Genomic DNA, 27,751 nt, shown 5'->3' with positions numbered 1-27,751 from the left:
AGATACCCCCCAGCTCTCTCTCGTGGATAGAAATCTTTGCTAAACTCAGCAAGGCACACGGTAACTGCTAGTGCTTGGAGATCACTTCCAACTAACTTAACACTTCTCAGACGGTCCGACTGCAGAGACCATAGCTGGCTGCCACGGAGGCCAAGTGAGGTGGGAAGCCGCATGGGTACAGCTGCACCTGCTCCCTGCAGAACCAGAGACTGTTCCCCGGGAGAGGAGATGTGGAGACATTCAGGGAAACAAACCTGAGCATGTTCTTCCCAAGACAGTCCCAGGTGGGATGGGCGGGTCTGCCTGTCCTCCTACCCCAGTGATGGGCATTTGTAAGAACCAATAGTCCATAGTTGTAAGAGTGAGACGGCTGTTCCCAGAGCCTCTACTTTCTCCTCCATGATCCCTGCTGAATGCCCGGGCCTGCCTGGAGTCCATGGACCACAGAAACATCTATACCTTTGGGCTTTAATTACGCTTGATTTTAGCTTCTGCTGAGTGATCATTCGTCTTTCTCTAAGCCCCCATTTTTCCCAGAGCAGTTTCTTGATGTTATTAGAGCTGTCTATAAAATATGAATCCCAATTCCATGATAGTCATAAAAGCCATAAAATTCTATGCCTGCCATGAAAATATTACATGATTTACTTTTGTGTGAAGTACATATTAAATCTCGGTAGTGGGATAGGAGTTTGGCTCTTAAACATCACGAACTTTTAATAACACACACTCTGCCCTAAATTTCTATTATTTTAAGTTCCCTTTCTTCATTTTACAATAGCTCTTCATTTCAAAATCGAGTCAGAAAAGAGCCTAGGTCTTATTTATAGATAAAAGTTAGTAGTCTGTGTATTTGGATTTTTTCCCCTTTTATGGTGTTTGTTTTTGTCATATATATGACATGATTTGTGCATTGGTTTGCTTTGGTTTTATTTCAGGTGCCTTTGGAGCAATATCAGACGATTAACCAAATCCTCCAGCAATACTACCATAGGCAGGTACTACCATTGCCGGGGTCAGTGGGGGTGTGTCTGCATAAACACACACACATACACACACACACACACACACACACACACACACACACGTAAATGCAACCTGGGAAGCGGGGAAGAGAGGAATCTGTATGAAAAAAATACCGAGTCCCAGTCTTTTCCTAGACTCCACCCATGAATTAGTGAGTGATGTAAGAACTGCAATGGGAAAGATTGGGGTCGGCCTCTGGACAACGAGGGGGGGGGTGGTGCTGGGGGGAGGGGTTTGGAGAAACAGAAAAGATGACAAGCCATCAGGCACACTGGCTTCAGAGTGACAAGCTCAGAGGATGCCGAATGGACGTAAGAAATACCGCCCAGTCAGCACAGCTCCCAGCAGAACCAGCCCTTCTAGATCCTGGCTTCCCAGGTGCCAGCCTTCCTGCCCGCAGACCCATAACGCATTTCAAACAAACCAGGGGTGGAGGCGAGATTGGTTTTCAGCCCTGGAGGGTGCTGGTGACATTTGGAAAGAGTTGGAACTGATCTGAGAGATTTTCATTTCAAAAGCTATCTGATAGGATGTGTCGATGGGGTGTTCCACACACCTCATCACAGTTCAAAGACGGCAGCCATGAGCCTGGAGATCCCAAGGTGGGGAGCAGATGTGTAGAGTTTCAGCAGGAGGGAGATTCCTGGTACTAAGACCTGCCCACCAGCCATCGGACCGAGCCTGGAAACAAAGGGCGCATGTCTGATCCCGGCAGGCTTTTGGCTGGTGATCTCCAGGCACCAACCAGAGGGCACATACTGGTCACCCCAGCACACCTTCGAAGGGTGCAGCTGAGAAGCCACACAAAACTACTTTTCAAGGTGGACCATCAGAAGGAGGGGAAGGGTACGCCAAAGTGGAAGAAACAATTCCACACGAGGAATCTTTCTTCAGTGCGTGTCAGTTGACGGAACAAAAGGCGGGAGAAACCTGCGCAGATATTAAGAGTTTTGCGGGTGAAAATCAATCAAGAAGGCCTTACACTCCTGATTTGGGGGTGGGCTGCGGTAAAACATAGGGCAGCCTGTGAATGGGTGGCTGGTTCCAGTCACATTAGAGAAAATCCCCCAAGGTGAGGGGTCTCCTTCCTCTCTGCTCTCCTGCTTAGCACCACCCACCTGGAAGCTTCTTCCCTCCGGCATCCGGCATTTGCTGAGGAACAGTTTCTCCACTGCAAAATGATTTAGCTCCTCAGTGGGTCCTCCAGCCATGGCCTCTGAAGCTAACAACCTTCTGGGAGAATGGGGAGATTGCAGCCCTGGGGTGCACGATGCGGCAAAGGGAAGCTGCTCTGTACCCATTACCGGCTCCTGCAGTTTGAAAGCGTGCCGGTTCAGCTGACACCCACTGAACGGAGGCTCTGCTTAGACGAGTTGCAATAGACGTTCTGGTCCCTAACAACAAGTTTAACGTGTTTAATTGTCAAGTCATTTCTGCTATTTTTAATGGAAGAAGTAGCGTTACTCAATCTTGCACGGATCCTCTTCAAGTCCATTTGGTTCATATGCCCAAGATGGTTCTCACAGTGTTGGCAAGATTCCTGGGATCCTCTGAGATTTTTTTTAAAATATTTTGATTAATTCTTTAAGAATATGATAGAATGTATTTTGATTATATTCATCTGCAATGCCTCCTATTAACTCCTCCCATGCCCCCATCTCTCTCTCCCTTCAACATCATATTCACTTTTAAAAAAATGTAATAACTAATGAATTCTAATTTATGTTCTCTATATAATTCTATGAGTGGGAAAAGGTTCATGAGTCCTCATCCCTCACTGAGGAGTCACGGACTGTGGATGATCTCTTAGCTTCTCTTCTACAGAGTAACCGTTTTGGTCCAAGCAGAGCTAGGGAATGTATACATCAAGTGAGACGCTCATTGCATGTGCTCTGGTAGATTCACAGTCTCTCATATGACAATGGAGCTGAAAAGTCCCTATCACCCAGTGATGCTGTAACCATCCCAGTGTTCATATTCACCTGGGATGCCTGGGATGCCAGTGGTAAGAAGGTACATGTGATTACGAGCAGCAGATAATACCTGATAAGGAGACACCCCAACAACCAACCTGCTCCATCTGGGAGTTCAAAAGGACACTCAACAAAGTATTTGCACGGGTGTGAGCTTGCATGAGAACGAATCTCTCCAAAACCAGTTCCATCATTGACTGAAGCATGACCATATCTCATGGCTTCGGTTGGAAGTTGCCAGCCAGAAGAGTACTGCCAGTAAGCTGCCAGGCCAAGGAGCCAGCACAGGGTAGAGGCTTGGGGAGACTCTTAGGGCATGAAATGCAGGCTGTGAGGAGACATGGGCACCACTCTGGTACCACTCTCCAAAGTAAGCCAAGCTCTGGATAAACCAGCGTGTGCCGGGACAAGAAGCACCTACTTCTGGACTCCCCAGGCTCAGTTACATCAGCTTTGCAGGTGTGTGTGCTCTCCCGCTGACTCTGCTTTAACTCTGAGGTAGACATTGTCTCCCGGCCACTTCCCTTGATGTCACCATTTAAGGAATAATAACAAACAGATGTGAGGCATTAACAAAGGCTGTAGATAATGTCTGCTTTTGTTCAGTAAAGGAGGGGAGGAGGAAAAGAAAACCAGGACATCCCACCCTCCTTCATTCCCGTCTTAAGTTCTTTACTAAATGGATAAGTCATAGGCCGCTTGCTTTCGACGACCTTTAGAATCTTTCTGCAACTCTCAACATGGATGTCCCCAGCCCCAGGGACCTGAGGACTAATTACCATGTTGACAAAGTTATTGTCCTCTCCATCACCAGCTTGCACAAATGTGTGCGCCATGGTGTCAAAATTGACATAAGTGTCAATCATTTTGCCTTCCCGAACAGTCAATTAAATACACACAAAAAGGTTTTCTCGAATTTGTCATAACAAGATTTTGCATTTGCTTCTGTTTTAACTAAGGATAAAGATCCGATATACATCTTCTAATTTATTATTGAGTATTTATTATGGGAAGAGAGCCTTTTTATTTCTAATCACAACTCATTAAAGTCGAATATTATTCCCGACAATCTACCGCTGAAGACTCATCACCGTTAGCAGGAAGGAATAAAAAGCGGGTTTCCAAAGGAACTTCATCTGAGGCGTTTCTCTTTGGAGATGGTCCAACGTGTGAGGGGGAGAAAAGAGTAGAACACATGTAATAGAATGCCTTGGTGAAAAAAAATTACCACAAAGAGAGAGGGAGAGAGAGAGGGGTGGGGAAGAGAGAGGGGGGGGGGAGGGGGAGGAAGGGAATCTAAAATCCTTTGCAAAGACTGAAGTGGGGACCTGAGACCAAATACCAAAGGCTGTTTCAAGAGTACCCTAATGAAGAAAGGGAGCTAGGTTAAGCATTTGCCTCCCCCGCTTCTGATTTTTAATCATGAGCCCCTTTCGTCCTCAGTGCTGGGTTGTAACTCCTGGGTGTCTTGTCAGCTATGAGAAGCACCCCTCGTGTTCCCGCCAGGGCCGACATTCGGCTCATCATTAGATTCACAGAGAGGCCACATTTGTAATTCTCATGAATGTCACCCCCTCCTCGGCAGGCCGTCGGAATGGGGTTATGAATACTCCGTTTGCTGACTGGGATGATTCTGGCATTAGCGATGTGGCGTTTCCCACATGTTTAGCCTGGAAGAAGACATTTGTTTGGACTGTATGCTTCTGTGTACTTTTTTAATGCAATAAAATTGACAGATGACTCCTTTTTTTTTCTTTGCAACAGGTTTGGAGGGAGAAAATATCGCCAATTCTTTCCCCCTTCCCCTTTCTTTCTTCCTTGATGGCTGTTTAGACAGCGGTCTTAAAAAATCACTAGTCACTAAAATCCCTCATGCCCGTTTCATATTGTGTTGATTCATATTAAATTCATGACAACAAAAAAGCAACTTGAGGCACTTTTAGAAATGACCGCTCTTTAGTGTGCCTCTCCTTCCTCCGGGCTCGGTGGGCCCAGCGCCCATAAAGCTGCCTGCTGTCTTGTGTCATGAAAAGAAACAGCTTTGCCTGGGAACGCCATTACTGTGTAATGAGGCGTGCGGCAAAATATACCTTCAGCAGCCGCTTGATGAAGGCTTGCTGACACACCAGCCCAGACAGAAATGTTTTTTTGTATGTTCTTCCTTATTTTGTCCATCAATCACATCATTAGTCAAAGCAGACAAGCCTGTCAGCCAGGGCCCAGATGCGGAGTGGCAGGCGATCAAGGGACAGGTGTTCTAGCCCCCCCCCCCCCCCGCGATGCCCCTGAAAAACGCACACACCCAAAATGAAATCCTGAAATGAGAAAAGAGCCAAGACCTTGTTTCAAGGGCTAGAATGTCAATGAGAAAGAAATGACACCGAGGGCAGAAGTTCAGAGGCCCACTTCGAGCCACCTGCACAGCCGGACTTCCTGGGATTGCCCAACTGAGCTAGAATCAGAGCTCCGTTCTGGAGAGGTTCAAGGCATCAGGGAGGGGACTAGGGGAAACATGCACCCACATAGGAGAGAACAATACTAATAAACAAACAAATAAATAAAATCCTGTTCATTTCTCGTGGTCAGTGAGGTATTCAAATGCAACATTTGAAAACAATAAATAAAAGCAACTTCCTGGGTGGCCCTCTTTGATAGCACAAATGCATAAAATTAAATTGGATAGTTCAGATGCCTGAGGCCACCCAAGCCTGTCTGAGCTATCTACCTGACACTGGCTGGGAAATTGAGGGCTCCAAATGGCTCGCTTCTGTCGCAACATCACTCATTCCTGGAAAACTAAAACATCCTCCGGATATGAGCCACCCCCTCCTTTCCTGGGCATCTCAAGTTTCTCCCTCCCAGCCTTCCTTTCTGCCAGGCGTTCTTCTAGAATGGAACAGGTTAAAGGAGCCAAGCATATGGGGTCCTCATCACTGGTTAATTCTCAAGCAAGCCCTGAAATAAGTGTGTGTGATGAGCTCATTGTTGGTTACCCCTGGTTACCAAGGAGGATCATCTCACTGAGCTCCTCCTGACCTCACCCTGGCCATGCCAGCCCTGACATCCAACCTGAAAGGTTCCTGGGAGTCCAGTTTAGTTGAGACGTTATCAGATAGCACATCTTACTTCCGTCTTTAAAGCCGACTTTCTGCATTAGAATAACTTGATTCATACTACAACACGGAAAAGAAAGTATAGCGTCCCACGGACCCTTTTGCTGCTTCTTTTATGATATTAGATCAGCTCGGCACAATTTTATAGTTACGGAGCCAATGAGTCACACCGCTGTTGACAGAAGTCCACCTTATGTTCAGCCTTCCTTCCCCACACCTTCGCTTCCAGAACTTTGCAAGTCATTGTCACATCCTTTGAGACTCATGGCTGTCTCAATTTCTCAGACTTCCTTCGTTGTTTTAACCTGGTGGTTTTGAGGAATATCAATATGTGCCATTTTTATAAATATTCTTTTTTAACTTAGAGCATATATGTGAGTATATGGGCTCAGGATCAATTACACTTCAACAAAAATAGTACTCAAAAAAAAAAAACTTCAGGAGTGGAACCTTGAGGTGGGAAGGAATTAGGACCATGAAAGGTCAGAAGTCTCTCCACAGCACCCAGAAGATCCAATGCTCCAATCTTCCCCAGAGTTGACCTTTCCAAAGATGCTGAGCAGGAAGGGAGCGATACCTGATACAACATTCAAACCCACGCTTCCACCTTTAACTGGGAATTAAATTTGCAGATATTCCCTCTGGGGCTTCCAAAAGGAAAGCAAGAACACCATTAATCTAGAAGCCCTTAGATGCCACCATGGCCAGCTCGAATTAAGCAGGGACTGTGTAAACACTGGCTAAAGTAACACCAAGTGCCATGGCTCAGGTCCCAAGAGGACCAAATCTGTGTCTCAGCTGGGAGCCTAAATCCTAGCCTCCCAAGATGGAGGCAGTTGTAGGCTGTAAATCTGTCCTTCTGAGGATGCTTCCAGGGGCTCAAGAGAGAGCGCGACTCCTCCTGTTTGCCTTTTCCACAGAGCCCAAAGGGGGTCAGGGAACAGGAAGGCAAGTCAGTTTCAGAATAAGTGGTCCCTTCTGATGATTAAGAAAAACCATTTGTTTTGCTTCTTCTCCTATCTTGAAATCCTATCTGAGGAAGAAATAGTGACTCACAAAAGAATTCTAATTACCGCAGCCCCCAACACGTGGCAGCTTGGTATCTGGGCTCTGAATATGATATGTGATGTTGTTAAATTCCACTTTCCCTTCCATCCTTGCGAGAACCCCAGGTTTTCCAGCCCATACACATGTTTTATGAGCCTGCCTTTCAGCCAGAAGGTCTGTGGAAAGTAAAATAAATGAATTCAACACTATTCATTTTACATCATCTGACATTTATTCTTCGAGAAGACAAGTGACAATTTGAAAGCTACAACCACACCATAAGAATCTTGAAGTTGGATGCACAGTATGTTTCAGTCAATCAATCAGTCAATCAATCAGTCAGTCAATCAACTGTACACACAGCCCTTCCTGAATGTGAAGCCAAGCGGAGAGACAGCTCCTTGGCTGCTAAAAGTTTTAATTGTTGAGGAATCACAACCCTGTTCTCCCTGCACCCTCGACCCCGTGAGCATAGACTAAGTGGATAGACTTGAGGCTGCCTGACTCACGGATCAATCAGGAGACAGAATGAACTTTTTAAGATGGTTTTTCATGGGAATTTGGGACTGGAATACAAGCAAACACATTAATCAAGTCCCTATGGTTTCTAGTTTATAAATGAAAATTCTCATTTTCAACAGGATAGCACACTTGAATGAGAAATGTCCCGCACAGGCTGACGTATTTGAACGCGGGGTCTGTAGCTGATGGTGCTGTTTGGACAGGCTCGAGGAAGTGCTCCACGCTGGCGGGCATACATCACTGTGGATGGGCTTTGAGAGCTTACGGCCTCACCCCACTTCCAGTCCACTTTCTGATTCACGTTTATGGTTGAGGATATGGTATCTGAGCTGCCTGCTCCTGCTGGATGCCATGCCTCCTGCCATCATGGACATTCCCTCTGCAACCACAAGTCCAAAGAAACTTTTTCTTTTGGTCACGTTCTGTCATAGGAACAGAAAAGCAGCTAAAATAAGCACTAATACGAGAAAACGGGTCTGAGGAAAGATTCTCTGTTGTGTTGTTGGAAGACGATCAGTTGATGGGTTTGTCTCTGGCTTTAAGTATGGCCCTCGGGGGAGTTCAGGAGATTGTTCAACAGGTAACTGTGGGTGGTAGAGAGAAGAGGAGTTTGCTGGCTGGCATCCTAGCTTCAGGCTCAGCGGGAGACTCTGTCTCAAGGGAATAAGACAGAGAAGTGTGGTGTGAGGGGCTGCATGTCCTTCTGTGGCATGCACACACAACTACATACACATGCAAACACATACAACCACATGCATACAACCACACAAATATACACAAACACATACACATGCAAACACACAACCACATGCATACAACCACACGAATACACACACACATACACAATACACAACCAGACACACACGCACACACATTTGCACACATATAAGTACACACACACAAAGTCACATATGCAACCACACCCACATACATATGCACAACCACACAAAACCATACACATACATACATACACAAAAGCACATGTACAACTACACACAAAACTACACACTCACAAACACATGCCTACACACACACAATCACATTTGCACACATGCACACAAGTATTGGTAGTTTAGTCTCCGATATGAAGAAGTTAAAAGATGGTGGTACTTTTAAGAGATAGTGTCTGGTTGGAGGTTATAGATCATTGAGGGTCCGTCCTCGGAAGGTGTTAAGGTAATCATGGAGGCTGGCAAGATGGTTTGGCAGGTGAAGGTGCTTGCTGCCAAGGCTTCTGGCCTCAATTTGATCCCCAGGACTCGTACGATGGGAGGAAAAAAACAAACTCCCAAAAGTTGCCCTCTGACCTCCACATGTGTCATGGAAAGCACATACACCTGCACGCACACACCCCACTACCACACGCAAAATAAATGTGTAAAATACGTTTTAATAAGACAGTCATGGTACTCCTCTTTCTGGTCCCCAGTGCCTCCTCCCCGAGTGATTTCTCCCTGTCTCGTGCAGATACTCCCGCCATGATGTGATGAAGCCCTGAGGGCTTCCCCACAGCCAGAACCACACGGTTCAGATTTTGAGTCTTCAGAGCTGTCAGTCTAGTAAACCCTGCCTGTTCCGGAGGAACGCAGTCTCGGGTAGTCCACCACAGCAACAGAAAGGCAGTACTGTGTCCAAGGGTCTAGATCTCCAGCCAGAGCAGCTCAACTGCTTAAACCATTTCTGCTTTCAGAGGTGTCTTTCAATGTCTCTTGGCAGAAAAGGTGCGCACTTCCAAGAGCCTTGACTCCTTCTGTGGAAGGAGGCAGAGTGGGGCAAGTAGCGGGCCTCAGAATAGCAATGGAAGGAGCTGTTGTTTATCAAGTCTTAGGTTGGCATGGGGGAGGCACCTTCAGAACCTTGTCTGTCTTCTCAATACCAGTGATGTCACTCTTAAGGAGTTCATGACCATCCAGTGGCTTTTGTGGGTCAGAGTTAGAGTAGCAGTACTAGAACACAGCTCTAGTCCTGGGGTCACCACATGTCACTATGGGTGTATGACCAGCTATGGGCACAATTCATGTGGTCTCAAGGGCAACTTTCTTTTCTAAATACCTTACTAAGGAATGCTTGCAGGAGGCATCTCTGTATCAAGGTATATTTGTGTTTATAATAAGAAGGAAAATAAAAGACTGTGGCTCAATAAGAGGAAAATAAAACAGAAGGGAATAGTCAGATAGGAGCGTTTATCATTTGGGTCAGGAATGGTACCCAAAGACCCCTAGGTCAAAGGCTTAGTCACCAGCTTGTGACACTACTGGGAGGTGGAGAAACCTTAGGAGGTGGAGCCTCGTAGGAGAAAGTTAGATCATTGGAAGCACGTCCTTGACAAGGCTACTGAGGCCCAACCCCTTCTCTTCCTCTCTGCTTCCTGACTGCCAGGAAATGATTACCTTCCTCGGTCATGCCTACCTGCCATGACGTACTATGTCCCCACAGCCCCCAAAGTGACAGACCACCCGACCATGAACTGAAGCCTCTAACACAGTGAGTCCACATGAGTCTTTCCTCCTAAGAAGTTGCTTGTCTCAGGCGTTTCGGCACAGTGATGGAAAGCTGATTGACACTGGTGCTGAGCTCAGAAATAAGATCTCATTCATTCCCTTGACTAAGCTCACTGTGAAATATGGCCACCCGGGTTGCTGAGGTCCCAAGACAGGACACTGTTATACTCAAAGTTTCTGAGACCACCGAACACTTAGCCATCAGAACAGGGACATAGAGATTGGTGCTTGAGCGAGCAAACAAACAACAACAACAACAAAGATCTTGCTTGAAGCTTTAGAAAACTTGATGTGCTGCATTCTAGTACTTTCTGTGATGTGGAATGCAAGGACTAACCTGTGCCCTTCTGTTGCACCAGGCTGCTTGGTCAGAGGTCTTAGGGATGGAACAGGGAACATGTGGTGCAAGGGCCTTATAGGGGTGAGGCTCCAGGCTGCCTTTTGTTTCCCATGCCTAGCAAGCTGCTCCCAGCTAGCCTCAGTGGCAAGCAGAGATACTTGATTCCCATGCAACCCCTGGAAACATCCTTTTGACTCATATGAACCACAGTGTTTTTCACAACAGTGCTGGCCTTTGTTTCCTATTTGGGATGTCTGTGTGCATCCTAAGTATGCAGAAGGCTACATGACTCTGCAAGGCAAAAGCAGCCCAGATGTCCCTAAGTGTGTAGAAGGTTATGGGACTCTACAAGGCTGCAGCAGCCCAGATGTCTCCTAGAACCTGTGCTTTCTTCTTGCAGCTCTTCCACTCCAAGCTGGAGGTGCTGTGAGGTGAGCCAAGTGAGTGACAAAATGCAGTGCCCTTTGCAACCAACGACAAGGGGTCCTTTCAAACTCATATCGAAGTACACATTCAGGGTTTATTTGAAGTAATAAAATTGCACACATTTGTTCTTGAGACTTGACTCCAAAGGTAAGTCAGCATAAGCAGTGAACAACTTCAGTATCTCTGAAATGAACAGAAGAGTGGTAGAAATCCCCAAGCCTGGAACTGGACCTGTTTTCCTCCGCTTTAGATACTGAGTACCACAAAACCATCAGAAGTCCACCTTCCCAGGCAGTTTGATCTGCCCATTTCCGCGTGTCCTTAAACAACATGAGATTTGCACACAAGTGAGATTATAGTACATGTCATCCTGAACTCTCATTTCCCACCCCCACCAAGTTCATTGCAAATCCCTTTGAAAAACCACTGCAGGACTCTTAACAGCTGCCTAGTGTCCCACAGTGAGAGCATGCCGTGGTTTATTGGTGCTTACCTAAGATACGTCTCATGCTGTCATCATTACAGACAACCAGTGGACACGACACTGCAGAGATGAGTGAGTAGTTTAGAATAGTTCTCACGATTCCGGAGGACTGGACTTTGGATCACAGCACCTCCCATGGTAAAACACAGCCCGTAACTCCAACTCCAAGGGATCAGATAATTTCTTCTGGACCCCCAGGGGCACCCCCAACACACACATACACAAACAAAAAAATGGAATAGCAATTCATTTGTATTTTAATAAATAAAGCTTGCCTGAAGATCAGAAAGTAAAACAGCCACACTAGCCATAATGCCAGAACTAGAGAGAATTATAAAATGGGAGGAGACAGCTCTTAAAGAAAGTCTCATTCTGAAATTCCTGGAGACAGGATCACCATTTTGGACTGAGGTGGAGGTAAGAACCAATGATTGGCTACTTTGTCTTTTTTTTTTTTTTTTTGTGGTCTTCATTTTGAACCCCAATATCTGTTTCTGAGTTTTTATTAATTGTGCTACAAAAAAAAATCTTCTGAGAAGACCCATGTAGAATTTTGTATATAAATCTTTGAAGTTTGTGGAGGTATGTCATCGTTTCTAGAATTGCAGTGACTTGTTTAGCATTCTGCATGTACATGTTCTATGCTGTAACTATAGTGGTTGCATCATGGCCTTCCGCCAAGCTGCCTTTCCAAAGGGCTAATTGATGCTTCACCAATGTGAAGTGATAAGTGACCTATTTTCCTGTTGTTACCAATTTAAAGAGATGGAGAGCACATACTGCTTTTCCATGGGACCTGAGTTCTGTTCCCAACTCCTATATAGGGTAGGTAATTCCCAACTGCCTGAAACTCCTGCTCCATAGACTCTGATGCCCCCTTCAGGTCTCTTGAGACACTGCACTCATGTGCACATTATACACACATACACATAAATTTTAAAAAAAAGTCTTAGCAATGTTACCAGTGGAAGTAGAAAAAGAAACAATCAGGCTTTAATTTAATTTTTTTCTGATTATAGGAGAACATGGCTTTTTAAATATATAATGGCTATTTGTATTTCCTGGTCCCTTAATTGTCAAATCATTTTCTTTGTTTTTCAATACAATTGTTTTTAGTTTTCTTACTGATATTCACGAATATCTTATACATTTTAGGTAATAGTTTTTGTTGATTATATAATGAAAATTTTTATTTACCATTGTTCATCTGGCTATTGCTTGTTTCATTTTTTAAAATTATATTTGTTTACTAGCTGTGAATTTGTGGGGATGGGCAAGGAAATATGCATGCACCAAACTATATGAGTGGAGACTGGAGGACAACTTTCAAGAGTAAGTTCTTGCCTTTCATCATTTTGGATCCAAGGAACTAAACTCAAGTCACCAGGCTTGGGGCCAAGAAACTCTACCTGCTGAGGCTTCTCACCAGCCCTGATGTTGGTTTCAGCATAGTTAAAGATGCCAAAATATTCTCCAGAGTTTCTGGCCCTCCTGTCTTGTTGAAGAATGTTCTCTACATCCTAAGGCCATTTTCTCTTAGGAATCTTTTTCTTTAATCACTATCATGATTTTATAGTATGGATTTTCAAACCAGTGACCAAATGTGGTCACCACTGGCCTCTAATTCCTTCAAACCTTTATCTTAAACTCAATTATATGGTTGTATTTCTTCTCTCTTTTGTCTGTTCTATGGCTTTCTTTCTTTCTTGGGACCCACAGTTTTAAATTATGATATACCTTTAACTTAAATGTGAGACTTTCATGGGGAAATTATTCCTCCCCTCTCAACTTTCTCTGCAATTTTCTCCTATATGATTTTAGAATTAACTTTCCAGATTTTTAATATTTGTTTTTCTTTTATGTGTCTAAGTATTTGCCTGCACACATGTACATATGCCAACTACATGCATGTCTGGTGACCACGAAGGCCAAAAGAGAATGTCAGCCACAGCTTCTGTAGAATTGGAGTTATAGTCAGTTGTGTCAAATCCCCTAGCTGAAGTTAGCAATTGGCTGTGAGCCACCCAACATAGGTGTTGGGAACCAAACTTGGGTACTCTGTAAAGAGAAGCAAGCGCTCATAACCACTTGGCCATTTCTTTAGTCCCACATAAACATGTTTTGAAAGAGAGAAAGACAAATTACTCATATAATTTTTTTTAAATTTTGTTGGTATCAATCGTTCATTATGCCTAACTCATATGGGATCCCCTTCTTTATGCTGTGAATACCATTGATTAATAAAGAACTTCTTTGAACCTATAGCAGGGCAGAACAGAGGTAGGGAAGGAAAACTAAACTGAATGCTGAGAGAAGGAAGGCAGAATAAGGAGAAGCCATGTAGCTCTGAAAGAGACAGACACTCTGGACAGAACCACACTCCGTAAGCCACAGCCTTGTGGCAATACACAGATTAATGGGGATGGGCTAATTTAAAATATAAGACTTAGCCAAAAATAGCTTAAGCTATTGGCCAAACAGTATTGCAAATAATATGGTTTCTGTGTGATTATTTTGGGGCTGAGTAGCTGGGAACAAACAAGAGGCCCTATTACAATACCTAATTGTAAAATAGATCTGTGTATACAGGACAAGTCAAATTTATAGCAGGCATCTGAGTTTAAGGCATACATCTGTGGCCTTGGGACACAGCCAAGTGGCTAAGGGGAGGATGCTATATTTCTGATTTTACATCACAGGCCTAAATTTCTTTGTCTACATCACAGGCCTAAATTTCTTTGTCTTTTTATTGAATTACAAAGTTTCCTTCCTTTATTAACTTACATGGATTTTAAAACTCATTATTCAGAGATTAATTTTATCTAATTCCTAATTAATGTTTAATAGCATTTCTATTTTAATCTGTGAATGTATTGAACAGTAATATGTTTCTTCGGTTTTGATGATCCTTTCTTCCTTAAGATAAACTCAACAGGATTAGGCCTTATTTAGAGATTTTTTTTAATGTTTATACATGGAACTTTTGATGCTTTGTTCCTGTTGTTTCCTTCTTTTTCTTATTTCTTCTTTTTGATACTGGTAGGGAAATAAAGAATGAATTTGAAAAGTCTCTGTTCATTCCTGGAACCTTGAAAATACTTGCTGCACCTTAGCTGGAAGTGGTCTAGAACTGATGGCAAGTTAAGAAAGAGTTTCTGAAAGAAAGACTGATTTTTCTTAATCATTAAGTGTGTGTGTGTGTGTGTGTGTGTGTGTGTGTGTGAGAGAGAGAGAGAGAGAGAGAGAGAGAGAGAGAGAGGCCATGAAGCCACTGAACCCCCTGGAGCTGGAGTTACCACAGTTGAGAGACTCCTGACATAGATGCAGGAAACAGGATTTTGGTCCTCTGGTAGAAATGCCCACTTCTCATCATGGAGCCATTTCGTCAGCCCCAAGAAAGATACTTTTCAATGTTTTAAACCACATGTCTGCTCACATTCCAGTCTTTTCAAGTTTTCACTTAAATAAACCTTGGAGATTTATGTTTACTAGAAAATTTCTATTTGGCTTACAATTTAGGATAAACAATTTTCACTTAATCTTATCAGATCATTTTTTGAAGTTAAATTTTAAGCTTTGTATTTCTAATAATATTTATTTCTTTATATACTATTGTAACTGAGCATTTAAATTGGACTTTTTCAAAGAACCCGCATAAAAGCAATTCTTTTGTTTTACTAATTTTTTATTTTATTCTTTTAATGTTCTCTTTTGGGGTTATATGTCCCTTGTAGCTTCCCAAGTCACATGTGTACTTTTCTATATTCTAATCATTTTCATCTTCTAGTATGCATTTAAGCTTCTTATGATTATCATTAGCTTCTCATTTTGGCGGCAACTCTCATTTCCATCCTAAATGTATTATTTTTATCTTTGTATATTCTTTATTTTTAAGCTGCATGTTTTAGAAGTGTGAACTTTTATTTATTTAACATTTTGTGATTATGATTATTTTTCTTTTTGTAATATATTCTCATTATGCATCCCTGTCTTTCTTGGAACTTACTATGTAGACCAAACTCAAACTCAGAGAGATCTACCTACTTCTGCCTCCCAAGTGCTTATATTAAAGCATGCACTACCATGCCTATCCTAGAAGTCCAAACTTTTAATATTAATACCAGTTATAATTGTATGGTTTGAAAAGTTTGTAGAATAATTAATTAATTAATTAACTAACTAATTAATTAATTAATTAATTTTGGTTTTAGGGGACAGGGTTTCTCTGTAGCTTTGGAGCCTGTCATGGAACTAGCTCTCGTAGACCAGGCTAGCCTCAAACTCACAAAGATCTGTCTGCCTCTGCTTCCCGAGTGCTGGGATTAAAGGCATGCGCCACCACTGCCTGGCTAGAATGATTAATTTTTAAATGCTTCATAAATCTTTGGAAGCAGTATTGGTTTTACTTACACACATAAAATCAAGCTTATTATTGTTATTCAAGCTTCTACCACTTTTCCCATTTTCTTGGAGTATTCTTATTTTATGAAGTTGTGAGAAATCTTGGGAAAGTACCTCCCATTATAACTGAGGACTTATTGCATTCTTTATACCTTCTTCTAGAATATATTTCTTCTGAAATTTTTATTTATTTTTATTTTTAATTATATAAATGTGTATGTATGTCTATATTGGGTGGTTGTGTGAACATGAGTGCAGTGCCCATGAAGGTCAGAATAGGGCATCAGATGCCCTGGGGCTGAAGTTACAGACAGTGTGTGACCCTCATGATGTGGGTGCTGGCAACCAAATCCAGGTCCTCTGCGAGGGCAAGCAGTGCTTTTACCCATAACCCCAACAAAGTGTTTTTAATTTAAAAATTTTAAGTTGCATTTTCAAGTTTTTATTTGAATAAGCCTTGAAGAACATCCTCTAGACATTTAGAATGCATTTCCATGACTGCTTGCTTTACAGATTTTGAAGCTGTGTTGTTGATTGCATAGCACTTGTTACAAAATGAAGTAAATAAAGCCTTCTGTCCAGAATTCTGCGTTTACCTGGGAGCCAGTAAACGGTTTTTGGCAGTGTGCTGGAAACTATGCCATCAGAAAGGGTTACTGAGTGAAGCAGGAAAGAGGGTACAAGGGCCCTTTGGTGACATGCATGCGCCGGGCTTTTATTCTGTATGAAAGTGGGGAGATCAACTGTTCTAATCAAACTTTCTTTATGATAAGGTAAGATTTTGTCTCAGAGTGATTACCCCAAATGCATCATGAGGATGACAGAGTGAGAAGGACAGATGGGAGCAGAGAGACACATAGGTCCTGGAGAAGCCATAATGGAAAGTCAACAGAAGTGACAAAGGACATGTTTGAAGAAGCCATACTCTACATCACACAGCATCTGCCCAGGCCTTTCATGGTGGACCCTGCAGATCACTGGCCACGGAGTCTGCAGGAATGATATTGGAGGGACCAAAGTATTCTGTCTCTAGAGACTTCTTCAGCAATGGAGAGAACTATGAATCTATCAAACTGGATGAGTCAACAAAGGCTGAAACTCTGGGTAACTGCAAATGACATGAGATGCTTCCTGACGAACTCACACTTGGTGATGAGGAAACACAAAGTGTGGCAGAGATGGCATTAACCACCTTCTCCTGACTGTGGCCAAGTGCACCAATGCTCACAATGCAAGGAGGAAGACTTGCTGGATTTTGGCTCATGGTTTCAGAGGACTCACATAGTTGCTTCTTCTCAAAGATATCATGGGAATATCACATTGACAGAAACAAATCAGAGGCTGGTCCTTATTTCTTGGTGGACAAGAAACAGAAAAAGAAATACAGGAAGGTCCAGCATAAGACATGATCCCAGTGAGATACCCCACAGGGATTTCCTCTAACAAGGCCCCACACCCTAACTTTCATCGCTGCTTGATAAAGCCAACACAGTATAAATCAAGGAGCTAGTCCATGTTTAGGTAGGAAGCCTCATTACCTAATCCTCCCTGGAAACACACTTGCAAACATATCCAAAATTGTGCACTAGTTCCTTAGACATGATCTGGACAGTCTGATCAAACCAGAATTTACAGAGACTGCCTGGAAGTAGGCATTGAGAAAGGCGAGCAAGTTGGATCACCTCTTATGGGATGGGTGGGACAAATGGGTAGATAGCTTGGTCTCTCAGCTTCCATAGTAGAAACAACCCAGTGGTGACCCATGCAATCTGCCCATACTTTTATTGGTGCCTCTCCTAGCTCCCTAAGCAAGGGACAGGAAGGTGGACCTGGGCCAAGCACAATCAAACCAAGCATTAAGAACAACTCTCTTACCAGAGGCTCCCTGATCCCCGGACCCAGTCACTGGGTTCCATGAGGAAAACACTCTGGTGTTTCCCCTCTGCCCATATAGACACAGCACGTACTTAGAAACAGCACATCTTTCTTGCAAAGAGGCAGGTTAGAATAAGGGTGCCTCTCTCCCTCAAAAGTTAGCACAGTGTGGACTCTCTTGAGAACAAAAGAAAGAGAAGAAGAAAGAAATAGAAGGAATGAAACCTGGGCAATCCATCTCTGACCTTGGGTATTCTATTTGTAGATCCCGAGGGTCCAGCGATGTCTGCTTCTGATTAATTTTGTTCTTTATCATTTCCTTTAAAGGAAAACTTGCCCATAGGATCAAAGCCATCACCATACTTAGAGAAATGGGTAGTCTCGGAAAAATGCCTCCACTTGCATTTTTGCAATCCTTGCATGTAGAATTTGTACAAATGACACAACCCGGAACAATGTATAAGTTGTTACAAAGATGAATAGAGAGACAAGCAAGCGTCTACCTATAATTTTAGAGAGTAGTTTTCTTTCTCACAAACGTTATGAAAATTAGTAATTTCAAAAGGCTTTTGGAGAATTGCACTATTAGCAACCTGGTATGGCAAAGAGTATAAATATATTGTGTTTGGAGGAAAGGCACTTTCCAACTCTTTAAATTATCTTCTTTCCATTTTCAAATTCTTTTTTGCTGTCAACATTCTGATATCGCATAAATATAAAAGCCACACAAATACCCGAATCCCTGTTTTGTTTTGAAAGACATGGAGGCCTGATAATATTCGCCTTACTCCACAGAAATGAGTGCAGAGGCTGTAAGGATGGCCACACCTCACTCATCAAGGGCTCCTCCTTGCCACTAGGCATGGCCTTTGCACCAGAATTCTAACCATGAATTAAGAAGAAAGTGACACCATGCAGCCCCAGAACCAAAAAAGAGACATTGTGTCATGACGTCCAGGTATTTCAAAACAAGTCGGGTGTTCTGTCCTTGGCGTATACGCTTTTCTGCATTCCTTGTCTCCCCTCGTTCATAGCCTTTGCTCCTGACCATGTGTGAAGCGGGGACAGCTTGGTGGTAAACAGGCCACAGCAGCTAAAAGAAAGATGGCTTCCTGGTTAGTTTTGTGTGTGTGATTCCTCAGGAACATGAAATCCTCCTGAAAACTATTGAGGGTTTCAATTTCCAAGCCCTAGAGAATCAACACAACTTGAAGTCCTTGAAATCAATATAAAATATGTCCTGGGAAGATGAGGGTGGAGCTTGGTTGGAAAGACCATGTCTAACATGCATAGAATCCTGGGTTCATCCCCAACACCACAAAGCATGATGGTTCATTCTTGGAACCCTAGTGTTCAGATGGGAGATACAAAAAGATCAAAAGTTCAAGATTACTGTCAGCTGCATAATGACTTTATGCAGCTAGTCTGGGCTATGTGTTGTAAGATCCTTTAAAAAAAATACACCAAAATGTATAGAGCTACTAAAACATACAGAAAATAAGAAAATAAATTAAGTTTTCTTTGGGATGATATTAATCTTGGGTATCGAGAAGCAAACAATATCCATGACTGTCTTAGTTATTTTTCTCTTTCTGTGAAGAGACACCATGACCAAGGCAACTCTTCTCAGAGAAATCTTCTTTATAATTTTAGAGGGTTAGTCTATGATCATCATGGCATGGAGCATAGACATGCAGCAGTAGCTGAGAGCTCACATCCTGATCTGCAGGCAGCAGGTGGAGAGGCAGACACTGAGCCTGGAATGGACTTTTGAAACCTCAACGGCCGTGTCCAGTGGCACACCTCCTCCAACTAGGTCACACCTCCTAATCCTTCTCAAATGGTTCACCAGTCTGCTACCAAACACTCAAACATATGAGCCCATGGGGACCATTCTCATCCAAACCACAATGACCCTGTAACTGGGTCAATAGTGAAACATACCTACAGAGAAGACGGCCCCATGATCAAAACTCACCAAGCAGGTTAGAAAGTAGCAGATCCACAACATGACTCAGTGAAAACAATAAATGCCCCAAACTGAGGCTCTGAAATACAAACTTGAAAGACATTCTACACAGTAAGGTTTTAGGGGATAAGAGGAAGTTTTAAACAGACCTCAGGCATTTTTTAAAGAAAAAGAATTAAATTTCGGATGTATGCAAGAAACAAGACTATGAAGATGCATGCTTCAATCAGAAACACATTGACGGAGCTCTAGAAATGGAAGTCTCAGTCATTAAGTTGAATATAGGTTAAGAAACCGAAGCTAAGGGCTAGACGTCAACAGCAGGTACGTACCAGGAGCTAGAAATAAGCTTGGAGTTATGTTTCCTTCCTCAGCACTTCTATCTTTAAAAGGAAGATAAGGAAAACAATAATCATTATTGAAATGTCGACTAATTGCAGCATTGCTCCATAAAAAATTGTGTCGTGTAGCATAGATCCATTATCACACCCAAGTCACCTAATATTGGTGCCCCAATGTTATAGAATATATGGTCCAGGTTTACATTTACCCTTTCATCCTAAAACTTTTCCCAGGGGGCTTTTTCCCCCCTATGTCATATTGATACAGTCAGAACATCTGAGGCAGGGCAGCTGTCCTATGAAACACAGTCACATCTTGATTTTTCTAATACTTCCTCATGATTGGCTTTATCCTAAGCATACTGAAAAAACTCCTACAAAGAGGACAAGATGACATCAAGGGCTTCTTAGAATTTCTTAGCAACCCTGTGTTGGCTGTGGTTTCAGTAATTCCTGGCACTGAAACTGCCGTCTGCCTACACAATATACCCATCCCTTGGTATCCATGATGATTTGGTTCCAGAATCTGCAGATGCTCCTATATTCATACAGCATGGCATGGTCATTCTAAATAACCTCCCACATCTTTTCTTATCCACAAAATCATCTCCAGGTGACTTACACTCCCTACCACAGTAGAAACGTTATGGAAGGGGCTAAAGAGATGGTTTACCATGACTCATAAAATACATGCCCAAAAGTGAGCTGTGGAAAAAAGTTCATCTTGGCTTACAGTGCAAGAGGTGAAGTTTATCATTGTGGGGGATGCACGGCAGCAGGTGGTTGGAGGAGCAGGAAGCTGAGAGATCACATCTCAACCACACACAGGATACTGAGAGAGTGAACTAGAAGTGGGGTGACGTTATAAACTCTTAAACACAGCCTCCAATGACATACTTCCCCCAGCTATTCCAAATCCTAAATGTCCCCTAAACTTCCCCAAAGAGGGGGAGTTTACTACCAACTGGGGACCAAGCATTCAAATAAGTGAGTCTAGGGGATACATTTCTCATTCAAATGAACTTATTCCTCTTGTAGAGAACCCAGGTTCAATTCTCAACAACCATATCGGGTAGCTCACAATTATCTGTAACTTCTTCTGCCCCAGGAGATCCCCTGGCTTCTGTAGGCACCTGCACATACATGGTACACATAAAATCATGCAGACACACAAACACACACACACACACATTTTTAAAAAGAATTGTTAGATAAGTGATGTTTATGTTACACTGTCTAGAGAGTAATGGCAAGCAAGGAAAAAGTCCATGCATGCCGAGAATACATGACGCTGTTTTTCTAAGGATCTTCTATTGAGGCTATTTGAACCTGTTAACATGGATCCTGGATACAGAAGGCCAGTCGTAGGTTAGTGCCTCGATGAACTAAAATTCTCCTTGAGAGAGAAAGGGGTCACAAATATAGAATGGGGAAAGATAAGGAGTGTTCCTTATGGACCAGGAGTTGATCTGGAGGGACTATGATCTCAGGGCTTTGTTAAAGACACAAAAGAAATCTCAAAGGATATCTCATCTGCTGGCTCTGTCCACTGAGTGACCCTGGACACCGTGTCCCTCCAGTAGAAATCAAGACATCCTGAAGCTAGATTCCATTTATGAGGAGCCATTCATCTCCAAAAGGAAAGGGTGGATCTTGAGTAAGTGGCTGGTTCCATGCCTGGGAAGAAGAGACAAGCTGACCTGGGGACCAACTCATGATAAGGTCAAATGCTGATGAGCAGGCTCAGCAGATGCTACAGAGACAACCAGACACACTACGTGTGGATGAAACACTGCTGATAGTGGAGGACCCTGAGTGACGAGCAATCTGCCGTCTACAGGACAGGCTACCAGGAATATATCAACACCAGCTAATCTCTGGGCAAAGTCATTAATGACCAAAGAAGGAAAGTCAACATTTCCCAAACATAAATGAATCACCGAGCAACTCACAGATTGTCCTAAGTCCATAGCTGGGAAACTCCTTAGACAGTAAGATATTCACACACTCATTATAAACGCTCAGGGGGTCGAAATGGAAGAGGGGGCAGCACAGCTTTTCAGCAGGTGGATAGCCTTAGCCTAGCCAGCCAGGGGGACAAATTGACATCCAGCTGCTCCGGATGCAGCACCATGGGAAATGCCCATCATCACCTGAGTAATTAATTACTCTTCCCCTCTGCCTGCACCCAGAAGCTGAGAAGGAGCAGGCTGGCAGAAAACAGAAGGGACCCATCACACAGGAAGGCCACGGTTGGCAGCAAGGACTCTTACACCTCACCCAGGTGAAAATTAAACCCTGGTCACCTTTCCCGGCCTCCCTCTCCCCAAACACACTCTTGTATTGTTGTTTTTGCTTTAGTGGGTCTTGACCTTTAGCCCAGGACAACCTGGAACTTGTGATCTTCCTGCCTCAGCCTTCTGCTCATCACAGGTGGGTGCAGCCAGGCCTGGTTGAGGGTCTTCCTTTCTGAATAGTGTTCAGGATGAAGATAATGCTGCCTCTCCAAGCGTTTTCTGGTTATGGCAATAGGGATGGATTTAAATTTATGATAATGGACGCTGGTGGCCTAAATGGTTCATTCTGATCACAAAGCGGGTTCTGAGTGGCTTTGAGTTTCATGGAAGCCATCACATAGTTAGGGGTGCTTACTTTATGCTTACCTGAGGTGTCAGCCAGCTCCTGTGGGAGGTCAGGAGCAATGTCCAGAGCCCCCTGTGCCGAGAGACAATCTTGTCATCTCTCCTTAGATTCTACATGAAGCCTGAATGATTTGGGGGCACCAAGGACACACGAGGCTGCCGGAACCTTCTCCGAGGTCAGGGTGTCTACAAGGAGGTCACTGGGGTACAGAGGGATGAGCCTTCTTTAGCCACAGTGCAGAGGGGTCTAACACCTCACCGTTTGTCTTTATTTTACCTTTCCCAGGATCTTTTTTGTCAGGCTGTAAAATACATCCTTGCTCCCCAGGAGATTCTCCCGTGGTTCTGCAGTCCATCTAAACAAATATGTATTTACAACGGGTTCTTTTTTAAAACATGCATTATGCAGCTAATAGACTGGAATGACTCTTTGGGGGAAGTGCCGCACAGTCTTGGCTGTTTTTTTGTTGTCTGCAACATTCACCTCTTTTATATGGCTATTTATTTTCCGCTGCTTTGGATGGTAGGGAGGGCTACGAGGAGGAGAAATCATCCACCCAAATATGAACTGCGCACGTATAAAACCTTGACGGTGGGCATCTCTCGCTAATGTTCTTTGAGGCTGGTATGAATCTGAGCTCTGCACTAAAAGGAGCCCGAACGGGGAAGGAAGAGTGAGCTCGCATCCTCTCCGTGTCTTGCTCTGTAAGCTGGAAACTCGGAGGTAAATTCCTGGGTTGGGATACTATCAGTTGTTAGTGAAGGGATGCTCCACTCAACCTCACCATCTTCAGGAACAAAATCTCCAGGGAAAGGCAGCCCCAGGGGTCTTAGTCCTACAGTTCAATGACGTCCACAGGACCTGAAATTAAGTTGGTCACTGCAGTCTTTGCTTCTGCTTATGGTTATAGTTCCCAATGTCACCAGCTGATCTAGCAACGGTCACCAGAGGAAAAGCTTCTCTGCCTTCTTTTGTGCTACTTTAAAATAATCTTCCAGCTTAATCCATCCTCCTCCATGGCCCTCCTGCCACTGCGACAATCACCAGTCAGGGAGATGGGATGGTCAGATGACCTCTGTCTCTTTTTTCACACATTATGTAACATCGATGTTTACACTCTACCCTAGTAACTTGTCTTCATGGCTGTGATAAATTACCCTGACCAAAGCAACTTGAGAAGGGAAGGGTTTATTTGAGCTCAGAGTTGAAGGGTATCGTCCACTATGGTAGGAAAGATGGGGTGGTGGAAATTTGAAGCAACTGCTCCCTATCCCCCATAGTCGGGAAGAAGTAAATGATGCATACCTGTGTTCTACCAGATTCGCTCTTCTTGAGAAATCTGGAATGAAGCCTAGGGAATGGCGCCACCCTCTCTTACGGTAGCTCAGTTGACTTAATTGAGGTTCTCGCTCACAGGCATGCCCAGGAGCTAACCTACTCTAAGTAACCCTCATGGATGTGCCTGCAAGCTTGTCTCCTAGGTAATTTCAGATCCTGTCAAACTGACAACTCTAACCATCAAATTCTAGTAGAAATTAAAACCAAGAAATTCAAAATCATGTATTCATCAATCTAAAATGAGCCAAGCTATTAGAAATTGCATAGTTATGAAACATAATTGTAATTTCAAAGATGAAAACTAACCTGATATCTGTCTTTATGATACTTCTATCATTCTTTAATGTCTGATCCAGTGCACGTATCTGGTATGTGTTTGGTTTTTTGTTTGTCTGTTTGCTTGCTTACTTTCATTTTGAGACAAAGCCTCATATAACCCAGGCTGGCCTGGAACTCACTGTGTGGCCACAGATGGCCCCAACCCCCTGCCTCCAACCTCTACCTACTGAAGGCTAGGATGACAGACTTGCAGGACTGTGACCAATTCAAGAGAGGTGATTTTTCTTATCTTCTTTTTTCTTGTCTATTGTGTGAGTCTCTTGGCTGAAATACAACAAGAAATCTGATCTCATGCTAAAGATAGGCTGTTGCAGGAAGAAACATATTTTAATAACTCCTTTAGATAATTAAAGATATTCCCCCTTTGAAACAACACTGAAACACACCAAGTCAGAACTGTTTAAATATTAGGTATGGTGTGGAATCTGAAGACACATCAAAGAAACGGTTGTGCTGTCTCAAATCATCATCCATTGATCCTTCTTACTCCTTCAGCAGCTCTTTCCCCGAACATGCTTAGGGCTTGTTCCTTTAGAAAGTACTGGTTCTGTGAACCATATGAATCTTCCGGGATTAAACACATCTTGTTATGTGATGCTAACACTGTGCTAATCTAACATCAGCACCAATCTCAACAGGCTTGAGATATTGGGGGAATAGAATTCTTCTTAGAAATATAATTTTACTTGAAGCTTCAATTTCATCATTGGCAACGAACATTAGTTGTTTTCTTTTATTTCTGTCTTTCGATTTCGTTTAAATGTCTACCATGTACTCCTGTGTAAATAACCAACCTACACAAGGAAGAACTAGATGAAGGCAAGGACATGGGACATGAAAGAGGGTATGAAGCTAATTGTTTTGTGGTTCTAACTCTGACATGGGCGTTTTGGTTTTGTGGATAAGCACATAAAAATATTCCCTACAGAAAGTATAAATTTTCATGTGAAGCTTCACAGTTTCCATTTTGAGCATCAATTCTAACTGTTTAGAAATTAACTTGTTTAGACTTTGGGTCTGGTTAATTTTGGCGTGTGTTGGTTTTGTTTATTTGAAAGTTTTTCATAATAATATTTACTTTTTAGAATTAAATGAAAAACAATAGGGACAGGAGAGTGAAACTCTAGTTTCACACACCACACGCACATGCATGCATGCACGCACACTACATCCATACTCACACACACCATACACACTCACACCTTAACACACAATACACACTCACACACACCACACACATATTCACTACTCACACTCACAACACACACACACAACACATATTCACACACATACACATACCACACATACATGCACATACACCACATACATGCATTCACGCACATACCACACACATTACACATACACCACACACACATTCACACATACCAGACACACACACACACACACACACATGTGCATTTTGACATTGAGAATTTCTTGCAAGGGACTCCGGGAACCCCAGGATGTAGATCACAGTCACAGAACCGTTAGTTTAGACTTCCTGGAGTTTCACTCTACAATCTGGGGAAAGTTAGAAATCATGTTGGGAAAATTCATATCCAAATTCACCAGGAGGAAGGAGTGGGGAATTGCTGTTGACTTGGCAACACAACGTGATTTTCATGCTACTACTATAGGGTTCTGCACCGCAAACATGTAACAGGAGAAAACGTGAACCTTGGAAGAGCTCCTCAAGATATGTACATGTCTTCCCCTCTTTCCTTTCCTCTTCCTCACCTCTTCTTCCTTGCTTCCCTTTTCTCTCCCTCCCTCCTTCCCTCTCCCACTCTGCACCTGTAGGACTTGAAGCTTACAGATGATGGTGCTTACGAGACCAAAGTCATAGATTTGGCCAGTCAGTGAGTCCGACATCCCTAGAGAGGATGTCATGCATTGAAGTGAAAGTACCAGGACACAACCCAAGCACAAATGATCCTGAAACTTCAGAGGAAAGATCACAAACTCATTCAGTCATCAAGGAACGCTTGCCTGGCTCCGCTATGAGAGGACAACACTGATGGGAATTAACCATGACCCATGTCTAACCAGAGCCCAAACTCATGTTCACGTTGAGGATATATGTATTTTGTGTGAATAGCTGGCGACTGTCTGAATCTGACGTTCAGCAACAACTCTAGAGAGAACATACAGGGTCAGTATCCATGTCTGTCTGTGACACCCAATCTCAGGAACACAGACAAGGTTGTTTGGGTAAGAACAGTGGCATAGAGTTCAGAGGAGAGAGAGTACAAGGTGAGGAACTGGAGGAAAGCGGGGAGAAACTGAAAGTGGACAAGAGGGGATGAGAGAGAAGACCTTGAAATGAAATCAGATGCCTAGGTAAGACCATCAGGAACCTAATTTTGTGCTTACGGAAAACGGGAACCACTAATGAATTTAAGCGGGACAATGACATGGAGAGATTTGTGTATTGGCAGAGGCAGAGAAGAGTAACTATGAGGGGATCATTAGAGGAGCTGCCAAACGTGGAAACAGATCTGCACAGCTCCTTGGCACGCTTCTTTACTAGCCTGGTAAAGCTGTAGGTGGATTGTGCCGCAGCCATTGCTGTGGGACTCCAAAGGCAGGAAGGGACGGCAGAGCCTTGAGCACCAAGCAGGGATGAGCCCAAGGAAGCCCTAATCACTGTCACACAATTGGTTAGAAATGGAACCTTTAAAGTTACTTTCTTTAAAATGAACAAAATAAATAGATATTAAATGGAAGAATGGAGTGGCCAAAGCAGCACCCGTGCAGACGGTGCTCCTGGAATCAACGGCCAAAGCATCCATGTCGGATGCAGCACGGGACCTGCAGGGCTGAGTCAGCTCAACATATTTTGACTGTTATCCGCCACTGTTGTTAGTCAGACTTTTCATCGCTGTGACAAATACCTGGTATAAGCGGCTGAAGGAAGGGGGATTTCTTTTGACCTGTGACTTTAGAGGTTCCAGTTCACAGTCTTGGTTCTGTCGATTGTGGTCCCATGGTGAGGCAGTGTGGCAGACCCATGTGGCAAAGGCTGCTCAGATGATAAGCAAAGAAAGAAGGGCCCGGGTACCAGGCATAACATTTGAAGCACTCCCCCAGTGGCCTTCTTCCTCCCACTAAGCCCCATTTCCCACAGGTTCCATCCTCCACGTCCCCAAAAAAGTGCCACTTGCTGGGGCCAAGTATTCAAAATGTGACCCTGCCCAGGACATTTCATATTCAGGTCTTAACAATCAGAGACAAATAGGCAAAACCCTCAATGAATGGATAGTCTTCTACCAAATGTGGCAGAGAACCAACTGCCAACCTTGCCTCCTTAAGTTACAGTTGAGTCCCCACCCCTGGGAACAGGAAGAATAAACTTGTCCCATTTGTGAGTCCTTTCGAGGCTAGACTCACTTCTGAGAGAATTCTGGGCCATT

The sequence above is a fragment of the Microtus pennsylvanicus genome, chromosome 1, assembly GCF_037038515.1.
Source record: "Microtus pennsylvanicus isolate mMicPen1 chromosome 1, mMicPen1.hap1, whole genome shotgun sequence".
Classification (NCBI taxonomy): Eukaryota; Metazoa; Chordata; class Mammalia; order Rodentia; family Cricetidae; genus Microtus; species Microtus pennsylvanicus.
The sequence above is the reverse complement of the archived record's forward strand: the minus strand, read 5'-3'. Positions refer to the sequence as shown.